This window comes from Schistocerca cancellata, chromosome 10 (assembly GCF_023864275.1).
Source record: "Schistocerca cancellata isolate TAMUIC-IGC-003103 chromosome 10, iqSchCanc2.1, whole genome shotgun sequence".
In the NCBI taxonomy this organism is placed as follows: Eukaryota; Metazoa; Arthropoda; class Insecta; order Orthoptera; family Acrididae; genus Schistocerca; species Schistocerca cancellata.
Window position 1 is genome coordinate 222,170,940 of NC_064635.1, and position 19,975 is coordinate 222,190,914.

The following is a 19,975-nucleotide window of genomic DNA, read 5'->3' on the forward strand; positions in this document are numbered from 1 at the left end:
CATATACAACGCAGTGGGCCCAGATCAGTACAAACTGCTGAGCAACGTTTGTTTGATAACTTATGCTCACTTTCTCCAATTAATATTAATATGCTGTAGGAACACACCAAGAAATTTTGTCGGTTGCTCTAGTGTAATCACAATAAATTATTTAAGAAATTGAAATTTCTTGAATATTTCACATACGTCAGACGAAATAAATTCTGGAACCTGAGATTGGTGTAATGAGGATGTTACATCCACATACCGTGGCTCCTTTCACATCCCACTCACATTCTGCTAATGTCTATTAGGAATACATGCCATGGACATCATAAATGTAGACTAGATTACTTCACAGATATAAACATTGTATTTCTTACATTCTTAAAGTATTAGGTTATTTTATTCTATTAATTTATCCTCACATTGTGTTCCAAACATTCCATAATGATGGAGGGTCTACAGGCTGTGGAGTGAGTCAAATTATACATCAGATGCAGGATATCAGTACTTACATAACATGTACCAACAACCAGTTACAACTTGCTGTAATCTACTCAAACTGATAATAAATTAGCGGAAATTATTGGAACTGTTTCAAGAGTACTTCATTATCTATGAAACAAGCCACTGCTCCCAAGTTAAGAATACACTCCTGGAAATGGAAAAAAGAACACATTGACACCGGTGTGTCAGACCCACCATACTTGCTCCGGACACTGCGAGAGGGCTGTACAAGCAATGATCACACGCACGGCACAGCGGACACACCAGGAACCGCGGTGTTGGCCGTCGAATGGCGCTAGCTGCGCAGCATTTGTGCACCGCCGCCGTCAGTGTCAGCCAGTTTGCCGTGGCATACGGAGCTCCATCGCAGTCTTTAACACTGGTAGCATGCCGCGGCAGCGTGGACGTGAACCGTATGTGCAGTTGACGGACTTTGAGCGAGGGCGTATAGTGGGCATGCGGGAGGCCGGGTGGACGTACTGCCGAATTGCTCAACACGTGGGGCATGAGGTCTCCACAGTACATCGATGTTGTCGCCAGTGGTCGGCGGAAGGTGCACGTGCCCGTCGACCTGGGACCGGACCGCAGCGACGCACGGAGGCACGCCAAGACCGTAGGATGCTATGCAGTGCCGTAGGGGACCGCACCGCCACTTCCCAGCAAATTAGGGACACTGTTGCTCCTGGGGTATCGGCGAGGACCATTCGCAACCGTCTCCATGAAGCTGGGCTACGGTCCCGCACACCGTTAGGCCGTCTTCCGCTCACGCCCCAACATCGTGCAGCCCGCCTCCAGTGGTGTCGCGACAGGCGTGAATGGAGGGACGAATGGAGACGTGTCGTCTTCAGCGATGAGAGTCGCTTCTGCCTTGGTGCCAATGATGGCTGTATGCGTGTTTGGCGCCGTGCAGGTGAGCGCCACAATCAGGACTGCATATGACCAAAGCACACAGGGCCAACACCCGGCATCATGGTGTGGGGAGCGATCTCCTACACTGGCCGTACACCACTGGTGATCGTCGAGGGGACACTGAATAGTGCACGGTACATCCAAACCATCATCGAACCCATCGTTCTACCATTCCTAGACCGGCAAGGGAACTTGCTGATGCACGTCCGCATGTATCCCGTGCCACCCAACGTGCTCTAGAAGGTGTAAGTCAACTACCCTGGCCAGCAAGATCTCCGGATCTGTCCCCCATTGAGCATGTTTGGGACTGGATGAAGCGTCGTCTCACGCGGTCTGCACGTCCAGCACGAACGCTGGTCCAACTGAGGTGCCAGGTGGAAATGGCATGGCAAGCCGTTCCACAGGACTACATCCAGCATCTCTACGATCGTCTCCATGGGAGAATAGCAGCCTGTATTGCTGAGAAAGGTGGATATACACTGTACTAGTGCCGACATTGTGCATGCTCTGTTGCCTGTGTCTATGTGCCTGTGGTTCTGTCAGTGGGATCATGTGATGTATCTGACCCCAGGAATGTGTCAATAAAGTTTCCCCTTCCTGGGACAATGAATTCACGGTGTTCTTATTTCAATTTCCAGGAGTGTATATGTAACATCACCCAGGGCACTATCATCTGTATATACTGATAAAGAACCCTGTTTGATGCAAATGTTAGTATGTAGCTGAATTTACAACCCAGAGTCCAAATACTCCAATAAATAATAGGAGTGGCTAATGAGTAAGTCTTTTACTTTTGTTTTGCATATCTGTGGTTTCCAGTTTCCTACCTGATGTCTGGTAGTTACGTGTTGCAGGTTTTTACATAAGAATATAAAACTACATTCTGGATTCTAGGCAGAGGTACACGGTCTATGTGTAAATTATTTTTATTTCTAGTATTATGGTTGTGAAGTCATCCTAAATTACTATTATCACAAACACTTTTATGGAGTAAATGTATTGGCACGTATACCTGTTATTTTGCCCATTTCTTTGTCACTTCCTCCTTTTTTAAGGTGTAATTCACGAATTCATGCCTAGTGCTACAATCAACGTGTAGGCATCCTTCGCAAAATACCTCAAAGAAAACAAAACAACACACATTTAGAAAATATCATTCCTATGAAATACAACTGGCTCTTTATTCACATTAAGTAATAAGTGCTACTGACAAGTTGATGGTATATTTATCGATTGCAGAAGGCTCATCACTGTTCCTCTCAGGACCTTCTAATCAAATTCATAAAGAGCATAAAAAATGTACTGAAGGGTAACTTGTTTTGTATTATTACAAAATATGGGACAGATTGTCACAGATATAATACACGAGTTTGGGTGGCGTTTTAAAACAAAGGCGTTTTTAAAAATCTTGAGTGCTTGGTGCTCTGCAGTTTTAAGATATTTAGTAATGGACATCTTCTCAACACTATGAGCTGCACTTGAAAGATTTATTTGCTGCCCATGTGTTTTCAGTGTATTGTCAGTGGCATCTGATACAGAGGAACAAGCAAGTGTATGTATACCAACTACTACAGCTTGACATATGTAATAGTAGAAATGTAAGTCTGCTTACATTATGTATCTCTGTAGCAAAGACATGTGTGTCAGCTATAAATTCTTTAGGATTCATAATGTGAGTAAACTTATATTTCTGCTATTACATATACAGTTGTCAAGTTGTGGAAATATATCTCACACTGCTCAAATACAAAAACATTTGGGCAGCCAGTGTAATGAAGAAAGCCATAATATAAACAAAGTATTGTTTCTATCAGACAGTAATGGCAGAAACTGTATGAAAATGTTGAACACTATATTACCAAGCAACTATAAGTGTACATCATTTGTAAAGTCTAATGGCATGTTGCTCACAACATACAAAATAAATCACTCAATTTAGAACAAAAATGACTATTTCATTATCCTAGCTGGAGCAAAAGACATAAATTAGAGAAAAGATGAATTTATGGGCTCACTGAATGAAACTATTTCGAAACCTATACAGGATCAATTAATACTCTGCGCAAGACCTTATAGATTTGATATCGCAGGAGAAAACCACAAGATCTAGGAGATGGACAAATATTTAATAAAAAGAACTACAATGACAAACCACATCAAAGAAATCAACATAAACAGGTTTTTTCAGTGAAAAGATTTTTCAAGACATGGATCACACATGGCAAAATTAGGAAAACCTAAGCTCTGTGCAAATTTATTGAAGGAGCTAAACAAACAGTAGGTCTACTATCAAATGGCTGATCCCGTCCCATCAACATATTCTATCTCCACATGCCAAAAAGTGGTACGACAATCCAGACAACATGGGAGATTCAACCATTGCTGCAAGACCAACAGAAGCCGCAGAAGCTGAAATACAGGCTGCATTCTCCAAGAAGACACCACTACCACATGCAGGGCTGTATTAAGTACAGAATCTGCATCATCTCCTGCTGAAGTGAAAGATAACAGGAGAATGATGTTATCCCTAAATGAACACTAGCTAAAACAAGAACACATAAAAATGTATGTTCCACAGGTTGCACCTAATTCCAAGTTACTGTAGACCCAAAGACGGTTATGGGGGTTCCTCCATATATACAAGTTATTATTTATATCTGAAATGTACTGTTCTGGATGTTAAGGACTTACACATTAAAAGTGTTTTTGAAGCAGATGTATGCGTCTACTGACAGTAAGGATGAACATGATTCAGAGAAATTTACCAAATGCTTAGAAAAACTTATTGTCCATGTACAGAAATATACCAAATACAACATGCTAATTTTTAGAGACTTAAACATTGATGTTAGGAAAACATACAGCTAGAAATATTAATTTAGCAAATATGTTAAGGTCATATAATATTTTCTTTACAAATAAAAGTCCTCTGAGGCTTCAATCCTGCCTTGATAACTTCATAACAAATGTACATAAAAGTGGATTTGAAGTAGAATTGTTTAATGTTGATCACCTATCAGACCACAAAGGTATACGGGTGAAATTAATTACTGAGAAGTTAAATGCAGACCAAAAACAAGTTCAGTACCAGGGTGTTAGATTATTGACTGATAAGAATATTAAGCTCTATAGGCAGGAACTACAACTAGTACTGGTATACTCTCTTACTTTCTTCCGACAATGTTGAGGAAGCCTTCAACAGTTTTCAGAAGCCTTCGAAAGTTTTGATATCTGTTGCCCAAAGATCAGAAAACAATATAGTAATAAAGTCAGAACCGTCAGAACACCCAACACAACACAAAGGTTTGCACCTGACTGACAGAAATTGAGGCTCTTGGTAATTATTTGCTGTGAAAAAGTAAAAAGCAGTATTGTGAACAAAGCCACTTATAGCAATCTCATAAGACTTGAAAGTACACAAATCGGAATAGCCAAATGTAGGGCAAATGAACATTTCATTGAAAACTCAAATAACAGATGCAAGGCAGCACGGATGATTATAAAAGCAGAGTTGCGTACAGCTATAAATTATAAAGACACTACAAGTGCCGTCAATACCACAGCACATGAATTTAATAAATTTTCTGTCAAGGCAGCAAACCCCACTATCACCCCAACTTCTGGTACACATATTATCAGTTTCATGTGCGCTCCTAATCTAAACCTCATTTCTGGCTATCAGTTTCTTTAAAATTGTTCAATCTCTGTGCCAACTTTCAAGTGGACAGGAATATAATTATGTGACGTGGTTAAATCAATAATAAAACTAGGAAATTCAGAATCTGAGGACATTCATGGCTTATCAAATTTTGTGATTAAAAAAACAGTGGATCTCATATCAAACCCACTTTGTACAACAATAACTGCACGTATGCTAGTGGCCATTTCCCAGAGTGTCTAAAAAGAACAGTTGGTATCCCTATTCATAAAAAGCAATTTCACAGCTGGTTATTCTCTCCAGAATAATAGAATACTGTGTACAATGGGATATTTGCACACATTTATCTGAAAACAATATTCTGACTCAAACTCAATATAGATTCGGGGATCAACAGTGAAAGCAGTTGAGACACCATTTCTTTTGTACAAACCCCATTTGAACCAAAGTTATCTGCTGAAACCATTCTAATTGACCCAATCAAAGCATTTGATTTGGTGAACCATACAATACTACTGGAGAAACTTTGGTGTTATGGAGTCAGAGACTTAGAACTCTCCCTCATAAGCTCCTATCTCACTGACAGGAAACAAAGATGTAGATTATAATAACAAAAGTCCCAATACTTAGATTAACTCAGAGCATTCCTCAAGGTTCCATGCTTGACCCTTTACTGTATATATTTGTGAATGATCTTCCCAATAACATGCCGCATAAATCTGTACTGGATACTGATGACACAACAAACATTAGCTCTTGGAAAGACATACACAAATTGCACTAGAAAACAAAGAGCAACTTAACCTCTCTAATACGTGGATCAAAGCTAATGAGCTAGACAGCCAATGAGAAGACAGTGAACATCAATTTCAGTTTATCAAGCAGTGAAACTGAGTGCTCAATTGTTAAGCTGCTTGGTATATACCTTCATTCCAAATTAACTTGGAACAAACAAACAGACCACATATGCAGAAAGCTCTCACGCTTTACCTTCTTACTGACTAAACTACAGACATGTGTAACAACACCTTTGTTACTTAACTCCTACTATGTCTTCTTTCACTGCCATTTGCAATATGGTGTCTCTTTACGGGGTAATTCTGCAGGGACCAAAAAATTTTCATCTACAAAAAAAGAGGATATCAAGTCTATTTATGGAGTTACAAACTCTAAAACCTCCTGCAGACCACTTTTTAATGACTTAAAGGTATTGACACTCCCATCACTTTTTGTTGCCTAAAACACGAACAACAACATCTTAAGGGAAGCTGTACACTAACATAAAACTTGGCAAATGAAACAGATCGATATCCCCACAGCTAGATGATATCAATTGCATAAAAATGCTGAAAGATGGATTAAAATAAAATGAACTGATGTACCATGTGGGCATAATTAAAGTTACCCTATTTAACACAGAAACTAATTACTGTACAAGTACCAAACTTGGTCAAATTAATGTCAGGGACATGGAGAAGAGAATGCTATGGTACGCTATGTGATCAAAAGTATCCTGATACCTGGCTGAAAATAACTTACAAGGTCATGGCACTCTCCATCAGTAATGTTGGAATTCAATGTGGTTTTGGCCCACCCTTAGCCTTTATGACAGCTTCCACTCTCGCAGGCATATGTTCAACCAGGTGCAGGAAAGTTTCTTGGGGAATGGCAGCCCATTCTTCACAGAGTGCTGCACTGTGGACAGGTATCGATGACTGTCAGTGAGGCTTGGCATGACATCAGCATTCCAAAACATTCCAAAGGTGTTCTATAGGATTCAGGTCAGGACTCTGTGCAGGTCAGTCCATTACAGGGATGTTTTTATTGTGTAACCACTCTATGACAGGCCATTCATTATGAACAGGTGCTCAATCGTGTGGAAAGTTTCTTGGGGAATGGCAGCCCATTCTTCACGGAGTGCTGCACTGTGGACAGGTATCGATGACTGTCAGTGAGGCTTGGCATGACATCAGCATTCCAAAACATTCCAAAGGTGTTCTATAGGATTCAGGTCAGGACTCTGTGCAGGTCAGTCCATTACAGGGATGTTTTTATTGTGTAACCACTCTATGACAGGCCATTCATTATGAACAGGTGCTCAATCGTGTGGAAAGATGCAATCGCCATCCCCAAATTGCTCTTCAACAGTGGGAAGCAAGAAGGTGCTTACAACATCAATGTAGGCCTGTGCAGTGATAGTGCCATGCAAAACAACAAGGGGTGCAAGCCCCCTCCATGAAAAACACAACCACACCATAACATCAATGCCTCCAAATTTTACTGTTGGCACTACACACACTGCGAGATGACGTTCACCGGGCATTCGCCATATCCACACCCTGCCATCCAATCACCACATTGTGCACCGTGATTCGTCACTCCACACAACATTTTTCCACAGTTCAATCTTCCTATGTTTATGTTCCTTACACCAAGCGAGGCATCGTTTGACATTTACTGGCATGATGTGTGGCTTATGAGCAGCCGCTCGACCATGAAATCTAAGTTTTCTCACCTTCCGCCTAACTGTCATAGTACTTGCAGTGGATCCTGATGCAGTTTGGAATTCCTGTTTGAAGGTCTGGATAGATGTCTGCCTATTACACATTACGACCCTCTTTAACAGTCAGAGGTCTCTGTCAGTCAACAGACGAGGTCAGACTGTATGCTTTTGTGCTGTACATGTTCTTTCGCATTTCCACTTCACTATGAGATCAGAAACAGTGGACCTAGGAATGTTTAGGAGTGTGGAAATATTGCGTACAGACATATGACACAAGTGGCACCCAATCACATTCATAGTCTGTGAGTTTCATGGAGCACCCCCGTATGCTCTCTCACAATGTCTAATGACCACTGAGGTTGCTGATACAGAGTACCTGGCAGTAGGTGGCAGCACAATGCACCTACTATGAAAAACATATGTTTTTGGAGGTGTCCGGATACTTTCGATCACATAATGTACATCATACCATTAGATACCGGTACATTACTGATACAAAATGGCCTCAATATGGTGCCCATCAGTGTTCAGAAGAGTCTGAAAGCACAGGCTTGCATTTTGCACAGCAGAACAAATGATGTCTGTAGGTATGCTGGCTCTCTCTCTCGATACACAGTGCTGCAGATAAGGACATGTGTGAATGTTACCCTGGTAAACACTGTCATTCAGGTAGATCTACAACCAGAAGTCACAGGGAGTGAGAACAGGTGATCATGCTGGCCAAGCATTTGGAAATGATCAGCTGGTAATTCTATAGTTTCCAAATGTGTTTCAGAGAAACAGGTGAACTTCACAAGTGATGCGCGGTGGGAACCCATCTTGCATGAAAACTGTTGAGTTCAATGCACCTCTCTGCTGACCAATGATGTGTGTCGCTATGGATCGGAGGAAATCCTCTCTGGCTTCCGGCGGCTATCTGATTTGGTGAAGACTGCCAGTCTCGCTAGCGGGATGAAAGCAGAGCTCACCATCTGCAGCATCGTCGACAGGACTGACTGCGGACCTTTGGTACAGAGCCGAGTGGAGGGTCTGAATCAGAGGTTGAGACGGTTCTGCGACCATGTGGGCTGCAGATTCCTCGACTTGCGCCATAGGGTGGTGGGGTTTCGGGTTCCGCTGGATAGGTCAGGAGTCCACTACACGCAACAAGCGGCTACACGGGTAGCAGGGGTTGTGTGGCGTGGGCTGGGCGGTTTTTTAGGTTAGATGGCCTCGGGCAAGTGCAGAAAGGGCAACAGCCTCAACGGGTGCGGGGCAAAGTCAGGACATGCGGGGACCAAGCAGCAATCGGTATTGTAATTGTAAACTGTCGAAGCTGCGTTGGTAAAGTACCGGAACTTCAAGCGCTGATAGAAAGCACCGAAGCTGAAATCGTTATAGGTACAGAAAGCTGGCTGAAGCCAGAGATAAATTCTGCCGAAATTTTTACAAAGGCACAGACGGTGTTTAGAAAGGATAGAGTGCATGCAACCGGTGGTGGAGTGTTCGTCGCTGTTAGTAGTAGTTTATCCTGTAGTGAAGTAGAAGTGGATAGTTCCTGTGAATTATTATGGGTGGAGGTTACACTCAACAACCGAGCTAGGTTAATAATTGGCTCCTTTTACCGACCCCCCGACTCAGCAGCATTAGTGGCAGAACAACTGAGAGAAAATTTGGAATACATTTCACATAAATTTTCTCAGCATGTTATGGTCTTAGGTGGAGATTTCAATTTACCAGATATAGACTGGGACACTCAGATGTTTAGGACGGGTGGTAGGGACAGAGCATCGAGTGACATTATACTGAGTGCACTATCCGAAAATTACCTCGAGCAATTAAACAGAGAACCGACTCGTGGAGATAACATCTTGGACCTACTGATAACAAACAGACCCGAACTTTTCGACTCTGTAAGTGCAGAACAGGGAATCAGTGATCATAAGGCCGTTGCAGCATCCCTGAATATGGAAGTTAATAGGAATATAAAAATAGGGAGGAAGGTTTATCTGTTTAGCAAGAGTAATAGAAGGCAGATTTCAGACTACCTAACAGATCAAAACGAAAATTTCTGTTCCGACACTGACAATGTTGAGTGTTTATGGAAAAAGTTCAAGGCAATCGTAAAATGCGTTTTAGACAGGTACGTGCCGAGCAAAACTGTGAGGGACGGGAAAAACCCACCGTGGTACAACAACAAAGTTAGGAAACTACTGCGAAAGCAAAGAGAGCTTCACTCCAAGTTTAAACGCAGCCAAAACCTCTCAGACAAACAGAAGCTAAACGATGTCAAAGTTAGCGTAAGGAGGGCTATGCGTGAAGCGTTCAGTGAATTCGAAAGTAAAATACTAGGTACCGACTTGACAGAAAATCCTAGGAAGTTCTGGTCTTACGTTAAATCAGTAAGTGGCTCGAAACATCATGTCCAGACACTCCGGGATGATGATGGCATTGAAACAGAGGATGACAAGCGTAAAGCTGAAATACTAAACACCTTTTTCCAAAGCTGTTTCACAGAGGAAGACCGCACTGCAGTTCCTTCTCTAAATCCTCGCACCAACGAAAAAATGGCTGACATTGAAATAAGTGTCCAAGGAATAGAAAAGCAACTGGAATCACTCAACAGAGGAAAGTCCACTGGACCTGACGGGATACCAATTCGATTCTACACAGAGTACGCGAAAGAACTTGCCCCCCTTCTAACAGCCGTGTACCGCAAGTCTCTAGAGGAACAGAAGGTTCCAAATGATTGGAAAAGAGCACAGGTAGTCCCAGTCTTCAAGAAGGGTCGTCGAGCAGATGCGCAAAACTATAGACCTATCTCTCTGACGTCGATCTGTTGTAGAATTTTAGAACATGTCTTTTGCTCGAGTATCATGTCGTTTTTGGAAACTCAGAATCTACTATGTAGGAATCAACATGGATTCCGGAAACAGCGATCGTGTGAAACCCAACTCGCTTTATTTGTTCATGAAACCCATAAAATATTAGATACAGGCTCCCAGGTAGATGCCATTTTCCTTGACTTCCGGAAGGCGTTCGATACAGTTCCGCACTGTCGCCTGATAAACAAAGTAAGAGCCTACGGAATATCAGACCAGCTGTGTGGCTGGATTGAAGAGTTTTTAGCAAACAGAACACAGCATGTTGTTCTCAATGGAGAGACATCTACAGACGTTAAAGTAACCTCTGGCGTGCCACAGGGGAGTGTTATGGGACCATTGCTTTTCACAATATATATAAATGACCTAGTAGATAGTGTCGGAAGTTCCATGCGGCTTTTCGCGGATGATGCTGTAGTATACAGAGAAGTTGCAGCATTAGAAAATTGTAGCGAAATGCAGGAAGATCTGCAGCGGATAGGCACTTGGTGCAGGGAGTGGCAACTGACCCTTAACATAGACAAATGTAATGTATTGCGAATACATAGAAAGAAGGATCCTTTATTGTATGATTATATGATAGCGGAACAAACACTGGTAGCAGTTACTTCTGTAAAATATCTGGGAGTATGCGTGCGGAACGATTTGAAGTGGAATGATCGTATAAAATTAATTGTTGGTAAGGCGGGTACCAGGTTGAGATTCATTGGGAGAGTCCTTAGAAAATGTAGTCCATCAACAAAGGAGGTGGCTTACAAAACACTTGTTCGACCTATACTTGAGTATTGCTCATCAGTGTGGGATCCGTACCAGATCGGGTTGACGGAGGAGATAGAGAAGATCCAAAGAAGAGCGGCGCGTTTCGTCACAGGGTTATTTGGTAACCGTGATAGCGTTACGGAGATGTTTAACAAACTCAAGTGGCAGACTCTGCAAGAGAGGCGCTCTGCATCGCGGTGTAGCTTGCTCGCCAGGTTTCGAGAGGGTGCGTTTCTGGATGAGGTATCGAATATATTGCTTCCCCCTACTTATACCTCCCGAGGAGATCACAAATGTAAAATTAGAGAGATTAGAGCGCGCACAGAGGCTTTCAGGCAGTCGTTCTTCCCGCGAACCATACGCGACTGGAACAGGAAAGGGAGATAATGACAGTGGCACGTAAAGTGCCCTCCGCCACACACCGTTGGGTGGCTTGCGGAGTATAAATGTAGATGTAGATGTAGATGTAGAGTGGGTGTGACATGCTGGCGAAGCATATCACATTAACACTGGCCAATCACACTACACACCTTTGGTGCTTGAGAGCCAATCTGTTCAAAAAAGAATGGGCCAATGATGAACGTAGCCATGAAGATACACCATACAGTGACACATTCATCGTACAGAGGAACTTCATGCACAGTGACTGGAGGTGAAGATCCTCACAGTAGGCAATTCGGTGTGTTCACCTCAACCACCAGAGAAAAATGAGCTTCGTCTGACCATATTATGGTCCACAGCCAGCCTTTGTCAACTTAAATCCTTGCAAGAAAGTGAAGAGTGAAGTCAACACGTCGTTGTGCATCCCACGATACAAGTTGCTGTACGATATGGATCTCGTCAATTTCATCAACCAGTCGTCGGCCTCTTCCCGGAGCGACGCCTAGTTCTCCAGCTGATACAAACTTCTTCATCATGCTCCGCACAACAGGTGGAGAAAGAGGACCCTTCCGTAATCCTTTCAGCCAGCGATATTCTCAAAGTACAGTTGCGGCATTACTATTGGTTTGATAATAGAGCTTCACCAATAAGTTCCTACTCCGTTTGTCCAAGCTCATGTTGATAGGTCAACAAGTGCACTGTGACTGGTCTGGTGTGTGAGACTATGCATCACGATATGACTACTCACTGCACCTGGTGGCCATAGTTGGAACTAGATAGTAATGCTCGGAGGCATGGAATTCATGCACCTCATACTTTGGACATAAATCCTACCACGTTTGGTACTCATAAGGTAATTAGTTTCTGTGCTATAATGTATTAAATAGGGAAAGTTTAATTATAACCACCTGATACATACAAGGGTAGTTTGAAAAGTTCTCTGAGTGCAATAAAAAAAAGTATTTACATCACTGAAACTTTTTTCTTTTTCAATGTAGTCTCCTTGTAGATTAATGTACTTCGTTCAACGATATTCCAGTGCCTTGATCCCATCTCGAAAATGAGTTTCCTCCAGGCCTGGAAAAGTAGTTGTCAACTGCAGCTATCAGTTCTTCGTTCGAAGTGAATCTTCGTCCACAAAAAACAATTTTCAGTTTTGGAAAGAGATGGAAGACTGGTGGAGCATATCAGATGAATAAGGTGGGTGTGGCAACAACTCATGCCTTAGTTCGTGTAATTTTGCCATAGTGACGGCACATGTGCGGGCGTGCATCAAGAGTTGTGGAACCTATGTTGCAGATAATTTTTTCATTTCTAATCCTTCAGTTAAAATGTGATATACCCTTTCAGAGGTCACACACTATCAATCGGTGATCCTCAATGAACATTTTGTGCACTTTTGCAATGATTTCTTGTGTAGTGACACATCTTGGCCAACCACTGCGCGGGTCATCATCTAAGCTCTCCTGACCAAATTTAAATTCATTTGTTCACTTGGCAACAGCTGAATATGAAGGAGCAAAGTCCCTCAGAATAGTCTGCAAATCGGCATGAATGTCCTTTGCTTTCATACCTTTCTTTACGAAGTCCTTAATCACTGCTTTTTTCCATCTTCGCAAAGCACTACACAGGAACAACAACAGAGCCACGTCACTGCCACAGCTCTCTTCCAAGAGCACTGAAGTGGCACATGTTTACAGGTAACAGTCCAATGAATACCATGTGAACAACTCGTTGCACTAGCGCTGACTTCTCGTGGTGATTCTGAGAACTTTTCAAACCACCCTCGTACACTTGTTTGTTCCTCCGTATCAGATGCCACTGATGATGGGTTATACAGCTGAATACCAGTTTGACAAATAAACATTTCAAGCCCAGCTAATGGTATTTAGACGATGTTTTTTTAGTAAAAAGGTGTTTTTTGTGGCAAGATATTTTCTCGAAATTTTAGTCGCCAACTTTCTACTCTGGATGCCAAAAGACTTTGTTGACTCCAAATTACACAAGGAGAACTGACCAGCACAATAAAACAGAAATCAGGGCTCGCACAGAAATATTTAGATGTTCGTTGTTTCCCACAAGCTATCTGAGAGTGGAGCATAGTCTGAATGTCATCTATGAATCCTCTCCCAAACAACTAAAGAGTGAACTGCAGAATAATCCTGTAATCTCTCCCCGAGCCGGCCGCCCCCCCCTCTCTCTCTCCCCCACTCCCCTCCCCCTCCACCCCTACCCTCTACTTCCTTCCGCCCTACTATTCAGAAATAATGTTCTTGCATAACATAACAATTTCTCCTATAAATGTCCAAGAATTTCATTAGAAAATTAAATTTATACTATTATAACTGAATTTAAGTCTTCTCTTTTTCCGAGGTACACAGAAACTGAAACTGCAAAAGTGAATTAATGTATGTAGCCTTCCTCGTCTTGTTATTCTGATTCTTGTGTAAACTTTCTCTTGCACACAAAAACTTGTTCACTTTTTATGATGTGTTGGCAGAAGAGCCAACACCGTGTTGCTAGAGGAGGCCAAAATGCACGCGTTTACGCTCACGCAGACTGGCGTGAGGTCTGGAACAGGACAATGTAATTAATATAGCCAATAAGGTACGTTGCTGCTGGAATACTTAACTTTAATCCATAATTGGTGTACATCGCTCTTGACAGTACATTAATAACAATCTCAATATAAACTGGTAATGGCGCCTTGCTAGGTCGTAGCAAATGACGTAGCTGAAGGCTATGCTAACTATTGTCTCGGCAAATGCGAGCGTAATTGTCAGTGATCCATCTCTGGCAAAGTCTGCTGTACAACTGGGGCGAGTGCTAGGACGTCTCTCTAGACCTGCCGTGTGGCGGTGCTTGGTCTGCAATCACTGACAGTGGCGACACGCGGGTCCGTCGTATACTAGCGGACCGCGGCCAATTTAAAGGCTACCACCTAGCAAGTGTGGTGTCTGGCGGTGACACCACATTTTATACATTAAAATATTTCATTTTTGTACTGTCCATTTTCCATTAAATTCAGTTGTCATTGTTGTGTCGATAAAACTTTTAAAATCATATGCAGCTCCAATCTTGTTTGAAAAGAAAAATGAATAAAATAAAATAAGACTTCATGTTGAGTATAATTAAGTGTCTTGTATAACAGAGATTTTCAGCATGGGTCAAAGCATGTATTGGAAGATACTAAACTTTACCATCTATAAAAAAGTCTTTAACTCAAACACCTAAAGAACAAAAGAAGTACCTGAATGAAAATAAAAGGACAAATGGAGGTGGTAGGAAGCAATCTTTCATGGACACAAATGAAGGAGTCAACAAAGCATAAATATTAATGCAGATTTTTTCTCAAAATACTTAGGAGACAATGGTATGACTTGTGAACAGAGAATTAGAAAAACGAAACTCTATATTCCATCAAAGAGGAAAATGCATAATTTGGAGTGACAAAGCTCTTTTGAAGAGCAAGTTGGACAGCAAAATAAGCTTGCCTGTTAAAAATGTATAAGCATTTCTTCAGGCAACTGATGGTTTGGAATCTATTGTCTATTCTAATCAAATCCCAGAAACTAGGCTGCACGTACTGGTGTCCTTCATGTAACGACAAAGTAAACTCACTTACAAATGTATATTAACTCCAGTGTTGCTTAACAATTTTCTGTGAAATCCTTGAAACTGCAAGGTCTGATAGACATTTCATTTGACATTATACACTAAGTAAATACCACAATGAGTTCAAAGACTGAGCAGCAGGGCAACCAATATATTCCTTTGCTGTTGAAGTATGATTTGTGCAAAGAGACTGGAGCGATCTTCATGTACCTGAGGCATTTCACTACATAAATCATAAGATTCTCTAAAAAAGAGGCTTATTTAAAATAAAGTGAACAGCATAAGAATCAAAAACGGGTTGACTATCCAGTCCATGAAATGCTGTATTATAGGCCCTTTGCTATTTTTTACATGCAGTTTATGACAGAAATGGTTTTTTGTTACTGGTTACAGTCATATAATTAAAGATTCAGTGATCAAGCTTTATTTGATATGACACCTATAGCAGCCACAACGTCAAACCTAACCATTATGAGAGGATGATAGTTCCTACAAAGGTTTTAAAAGTAACTGGATTCACAAACAAAAGTGAATGAGTTTATACTTATATTTCTGAACTGGATGCAACGAATCTTCTGAGAATTAACAAGTGTTCAGTTAATTTCTTAAGATCATTGTTCAGGTAAACTTTAAATGAATTGGAGCTAGCTTTAAATGAATTGGAGTACTTATTTAAATAGTTGTTAAGTAGGCATGTTAAATACTACACAAAAATTACACCATCTGCAAAACACACACTTTCAAGCACAAATCAGAAAACTGAAATCTGGTTACAGGTTGAACAAAGTCTCAACATAACATTTTCAACAGCCAGAGAGAGTGACTGTGCTTGTACCTTTCTTCAAAACCCATCTTTGTGCTTATCTCTAACTGTAATACCAAGAAACAACACAATATACTTGAAATTCCCTCATATCAGCATCACATTAGAGTCCGTTTTCATTCAGCTATGCTCAACAATCATGTTATACACAGTCTAAAGTTGCAGGGGTGTGTTTCTAATGGAAAATCATTGGATCACCCTTCAGTGTCTAGCCAAGTGCTTTGGTGTATGTAGAAAATTAGTTCATGTAACTCCTTGATATTAATATGGGAACATCATTGTCAATAGGTTCTGCTTCACTTCAGTCATGATGTTCACAAATGCCCAATCATAATCGTACAAAACTGACCACCTCTGATGTAATGAATGATTACACTTCTTTCTCCAGCACATCTACTAAGCTTATGAACTGTTGTTTATTAAATTCATAATGTACACATTTTAAATGGGTAGAATAATTCAGCAGTCAGCTTCCAATGTGTTTCTCTAAATTTTCTCGGCAGTATTCTTTGAAAAGAATGTCGCCTTTCCTCAGGGATTCTCATTTGAGTTACCGAAGCATCTCTGTAACACTTACATGTTGTTCGAACCTACCAGTAAAAAATCTAGCATCCTGAATTTCTTCAATGTCCTCCTTCAATCCGACCTGTCACGGATCCCAAACACTCAACCAGTATTCAAGAATAAATTGCACCAGTGTCTTATTGCAGTCTCCTTTACAGATGAACCACACTTTCCTAAAATTTTCCCAATGAACTGAAGTTGACCATTCACCTTTCCTACCACCATCATCACACATTAATTCCATTTCAGACTGCTTTGCAATTTACCCTGAGATGTTAAAATGACATGACTGTGTCAAATAGTAAATGGTGTATACAAACATTACAGGTTTGTTTTCCCTACTCATCTGCATGAACTTACATTTCCATACATTTAGAGCTAGCTGCCATTCATCACAACACAATTTGAAGTGTCTCCTGAATCTGAATCAAATTATTTAGATTATGTACATTATGAGATAAGTAAACCACAATTCAACAAAAAAAACTAGCAATTTTGTCTAAGCCATCTTGTATCTTTGTACAGTCACTAAACTTTGACACCTTACCGTACACCACAGCATCATCAGCAAACAACAGCAAGTTGCTGCCCACCCTGTCCACAAAATCATTTATGTATATAGAGAACAAAAGTGGTCCTATCACACTTCCCTGGAGCACTCCGATGAACACTCGCCATCGAGGACAACATACCGAGTTCTATTACTTAAGAAGTCATCGAGCCATTCACATATCTGTGAACTATTCCATATGCTCTCACCTTCGTAAACAGCCTGCAATGGAGCACCATGTCAAATGCTTTCTAGAAATCTAGAAATATGGAATCTACCTGATGCTCTTCATCCATAGTTCACACTATATATCATGTGAGAAAAGTTCAAGCTGAGTTTCACAAGACCAATGCTTTCTAAAACCATACTGATTCGTAGACATAAGCTTCTCAGTCTAAAAAAAAAAAGTTTATTATATACGAACTGAGAATATGTTCAAGGATTCTGCAGCAAACCAAGGTTTGGGATATTGACCTGCAATTCTGTGTGTCAGGTATTACTCTCACCACGGACAACACAGAGGCCAACAGCCTTTGCTTAACGACTGACGGCAGTGGCGTTTATGTAGAGGTGTCACTGCACGAAATAACCACAAGAAATCAATGTGGGATGTTTGACGAACATATCCGTTAGGATAGTGTGGCAAAATCTGGTGTTAATGGGCTATGGCAGCAGACGATTTATACGAGTGCCTCTGCTAACAGCACAACATCACCTGCAGTGCCTCCAGCAGGTTAGCGCTGAGGTTAGCACACTGGACTTGCATTTGGAAGGACGACGGTTCAAAAATGTGTCCTGATTAAGGTTACCAGTGATTTCCCTGAATTGCTTAAGGCAAATGCGGGGATGGTTCCTTCGAAAGAGCATGGCTGCTTTCCTTCTCCATCCTTCTCTAAGCCAAGCTAGTGATCCATCTCTAATGACCTCGTTGTCAACAGGATGTTAAACACTAATATCCCCCTCCTAGTCTAGTGCCTCTCTTGGGCTCGTGACCATATAGGTTTGACCCTCGATGACTGAAAGACTGTGGTCTGGTCAGATGAGTCCCAATTTCAGTTGGTAAGAGCCAACGGTAGGGTTCAAGTGTTGTGCAGACCATGTGAAGCCATGGAGTCAAGTTGTCAACAAGGCTATGTGCAAACTGGTGGTGGTTCCAGTGGTGTGGGCCATGTTTACATGGAATGGACCCCAGTCCAATTGAACCGATCACTGAATGGAAATAGTTGTGTCCAGATGCTTGGAGATCATTTGCAGCCATTTACGGACTTCATGCTCCCAGACGACGATGTCATGTCACAAAGTCACAGCTGCTCACAATTGGCTTGAAGATCATCCTGGACAATTCAAGTGATAGGCCACCCAGATCACCCAACATGAGTCCCATTGAACATTTATGGCACATGCTCAAGAGGTCAGTCCATGAATAACATCCTGCACCACCAACACTTCCGCAATTATGGATGACTTTAGAGGCAGCAAGGCTCAATATTTCTGCAGGGGCTTCCAGTCATGTGAAGTTGCTGCACTATGCCACGCAAAAGGAGGTCCAACAAGATATTAGGAGGTACCCCATTGCTTTTGTCACCCCAGTGTCAACGAATGCAGGAAGAAATGAATATTTCATTATTTTCAGACAGAAGAGGCATATTTATTGAACATTTGAAGCTGTGTTGAATTTGTCAAAACATGTAATTATTCACGCAGTTAGTTCATATCTTGTGTAGATGCTAAACAACACCAGAATTAACAGTAGCACACACAGAGAAAAGCAAAGTACACACGCGAAACTTTGCAAATAAGTACAGCAAGATCCAATACACAAATGATCCAAGTTTTGGGCAAATCGCTTGCCCGCAGACCATGAAATGGAGCTGCAGTTTAGCAGGGGTCATATTTAAATGGCTCATAGTAAACAGATCATACACATGATGATCCCATCCCGACACAAGTGGGTGCAGAATGCCACATAGATGTACTAGATGACATTTCTCACAGTTAAACCAGTTTGAGAGGGGCCTAGTCATCGGTATGAAACCTGCCATTGGTTGACACTCTTTGTGGCTCACCAGGTCACTCATTCGGAGCGTTCCATCAGACGATGTTGGAATGATCTGGAAGATAATGAGGCGAGAAGACTTAAGTATAGTGTGGCAAGCAATTGGGCATCCTACAGTAAATAGCTGCACAATACAAGCGACATATGGGTGCCAGTTGTTCCACAAATTATTTCCAGATGTACTGAGAATGTGAATTTGCAATCCAAGTGCCCCTGTCGTGTACTGACGTTAACATCAAGCCATAGACGACTCCGTCTACAGTGGTACCAAGCAAGACTGCCACAGACTGGCAAAACATGGAGTTTAGTGATGAATCCTGATTTGTTTTGGGTACAGGTGATAACCACATGTGGGTGTGGAGGCAGCCTAGTGAACTGTACAATTCCACCCACACTCTCATGTGCCACACTGCCCACACAACCAACTTAATGGTCTACGGGTCATAGCTGTGATAGCTGGTCCCCTCTAATTGTGGTATGGAGAACCTTACATGAATCGCATTATGCTGATGAAACTCTTCAACCCCATGTAGGATCTTTCTAACATGGTCTACCAGGGGCACTTTTCCAGCAAGATAATACTCATCCACATACAGCTCGAGTTGCTCACGACTTCCCATGTCTGCCCCCCAGACTTCTACCCTGTACAGCATATGTGGGACCAGCTGAAATAGCAGATGGCCAGTGTCACTGTGTGCATACTTTGGAGGCAGCTGTTCAAGGTTTGTGGGTCAGTCTGCCTCAGGACACCATTAGATGACTAATCAACTTGACGCTGGACTGTGTTGTAGCATGTATTGCAGAAAA

At 41.8% G+C, this 19,975-nt stretch overlaps 1 protein-coding gene across 1 annotated transcript in view; it reads right to left on the minus strand.

The window, feature by feature from the left end:
* LOC126106285 (uncharacterized) overlaps positions 1–19,975 on the minus strand; it is a 151,113-nt gene that overhangs the window by 33,092 nt on the left and 98,046 nt on the right. The window lies entirely within an intron of this gene.